The sequence below is a fragment of the Belonocnema kinseyi genome, chromosome 6 (assembly GCF_010883055.1).
Source record: "Belonocnema kinseyi isolate 2016_QV_RU_SX_M_011 chromosome 6, B_treatae_v1, whole genome shotgun sequence".
NCBI classification, from domain to species: Eukaryota; Metazoa; Arthropoda; class Insecta; order Hymenoptera; family Cynipidae; genus Belonocnema; species Belonocnema kinseyi.
The window spans coordinates 95,289,001-95,291,546 of record NC_046662.1 but is presented as its reverse complement, the minus strand read 5'-3'; positions in this window follow the sequence as shown (position 1 = coordinate 95,291,546).

Genomic DNA, 2,546 nt, shown 5'->3' with positions numbered 1-2,546 from the left:
GTTCTTATTTACAAAAAAAGTTCTTAGGTTCAAAAAAACATTCAGTGAACTGAAAAAGTGTGGTCGATAATATAGGTATTTAGCTGTGTCACATGCCCTTAATGCGCCCATGAGTCTTTGAGACAAGATATTTTTAGGATTAGGTTATGTAAAAAATCGGCATTTTTCTGCCACCATAAGTCAAGTTAAATGGTATAAAGATTAAAAATCTTGTATCAATCGTACCAACGTCACGGAAAATCAGAGATAAGAAAATGTCAAGAATTTCAGCTTTTGTGTTTAAAAAAAATAATCATAGCTTCAACTATTATTTACTGAGTAAACTCATTTTAATTGTAAATGTACCAATGATAAATTATAATTATCGAGATTTAAGTATTCTGTCATGCCCAGAAGCAATACCAGAAACGATTGCTTATTGATGGATGAATGTGTCAAAGTCATATTCTTGATCGGGTTTAATTCAAATGTTTAATGCAGCTCATTCACCATTTTCAAGATAATTTTTTTCTATAAGAATATGCAACTTGAGAAATTATGACATCGACATTATTATTTATGAACCAAATGTCGATTATGGATTGCAAGAGCCCAGTTTAGTTTGGGCAGAAGTTACACCTACCTGACGCGCGGCTTCAATTCTCGGACGGGCAATAGAAGGGAGGGCAATTGAAGGGTTGCACTCTATTTACTATTTCAGGGATTTTGTAAGCTTGTGATTTAGATCATCAATAACCCTTGCCTTCTTAAAAGAAAGAAAGTCAGAAAGAAAATCTTCTTGTACTTTTTTAAAATTCCAACTCCATATTTAACATTTCTTATTGAATTATCGAAGTACCAGCGTTCGCTCTTTCAAGTGGTATTATTAATTACTATGTGTCAGTAATTAAATTTTGTTCTGTTATATTATCCATTATTTTTTCTTTAATTTCTCCTTCAAAGTATTCTTTTTATCTTGGGTTTTAATTTTATGTATAAAAATATATACATAAAGTAAAGTTATGTTTTCTCTTATAATAAAATGGATCATATAATTTAAGGTTGCCAATTTCTTCGTCGATCGGTTCCTGCACCCTATAGAAAAAAATTACATTGACTGAAAGTGGTGTGTCAATAGAATTGATTATTGAAAAAAAATGTTACGGTCATGTAAGCGTAACCTGATCCTCAATTTTTATAAATCTGAAAAAAGCCCAAAAAGTTGCTACAAAAAAATACTGTTTTTAATTGTAAAAATGAAGGACCGGACAAACGTTTCTTAGTGCTTCTTCGTGCTTCCATTTTCTACCTAAAGAGAAGATTACGCATGATTCAGGATGGTGGGTTTAAACGACTTTTTTTATTACATAGCCATTTAATTATTGTATATGTATAAGCCTGATGAAGAAGCATGATCCAGAAAAATAAATTTGGTATTACCTGTAATATTACCAATTTTTCGTATACCGGGAAATAAAGCTGAACGTTTTATGTATAAATTACACCGGCACACAAAAAAGTGTTCTGCCTGGCGGACTACATCAGCATATCTATATGTTTCTGGGGTCGCTGAGTATGAATCCTGTGTCGAAATAACCCAATTGGCTTATACTTTTTCGAAAAACGCAAAATCGACGAAACCAGCGTTTTTTCATGTATATTTTTGCAACAAAAAATTATGTCTGAATCAGCATATTTATATGCTTTTGGGGTCGCTGGATCAGAATCAAAGGTTTTAATAACCCAGTTGGCTCATATTCTTTCGAAAAACTCAAAATAGACGTTTTCATATTTTTACATCTATTTTTGTGTTTCTCGAAAAAATATGAGCACAGTGGGTTATTTGGATCCCGGATTCGGATTCAACGACCCCAAAATAATATAGATGTGATGATTGAGACCACTGGACATGAAAAATTTTGTTTGCAAAAATATACAAGAAAAATCACTGTTTTCGACGATTTTACGTTTTTCTAAAAAAGATGAACCAACTAAGTTATTTGGACCCCGGATTCGGATTCAGCGACCCAAAAACATATAGACATGCTGATTACGTCCAACGGACATGAAAATATTTTTTTTGCAAAAATATACTCGCAAAATCGCTGTTTTCGTCGATTTTACGTCTATTATTGCGTTTTTCGAAACAATATGAGCCAAATGGCTTATTTTGACCCCAGATTTAGATTTAGCGAACCAAAAAACATATAGATATGCTGGTATAGTCCGCCGGGGAGACCCCTTTTTTGTGTGCCGGTGTTATTGTTTGTTTCGCTTTCGCTCTAGGTTTCTTAGTTTTATTTTTATATCCCAGGTATATGTTCGAACTTTATTTTTCAGTTAAAATAGTTGACTAGCAGCAGTTAAAATGTATAACGATGAAAAATTTGCGATCGTTAAAAAATCCTCACAGTGCATATAATAAAGATTTATATTGCGGAAACAAATAATCATTTATTTTTCAAATATCAGTTGCAATTGCCCATAAATGCCATGCCACCCACATCAAACTCTTTTTTCCCAAACCCTACAACCCACTTTTCTTTTTTCCGCCTTGCTCACCTATT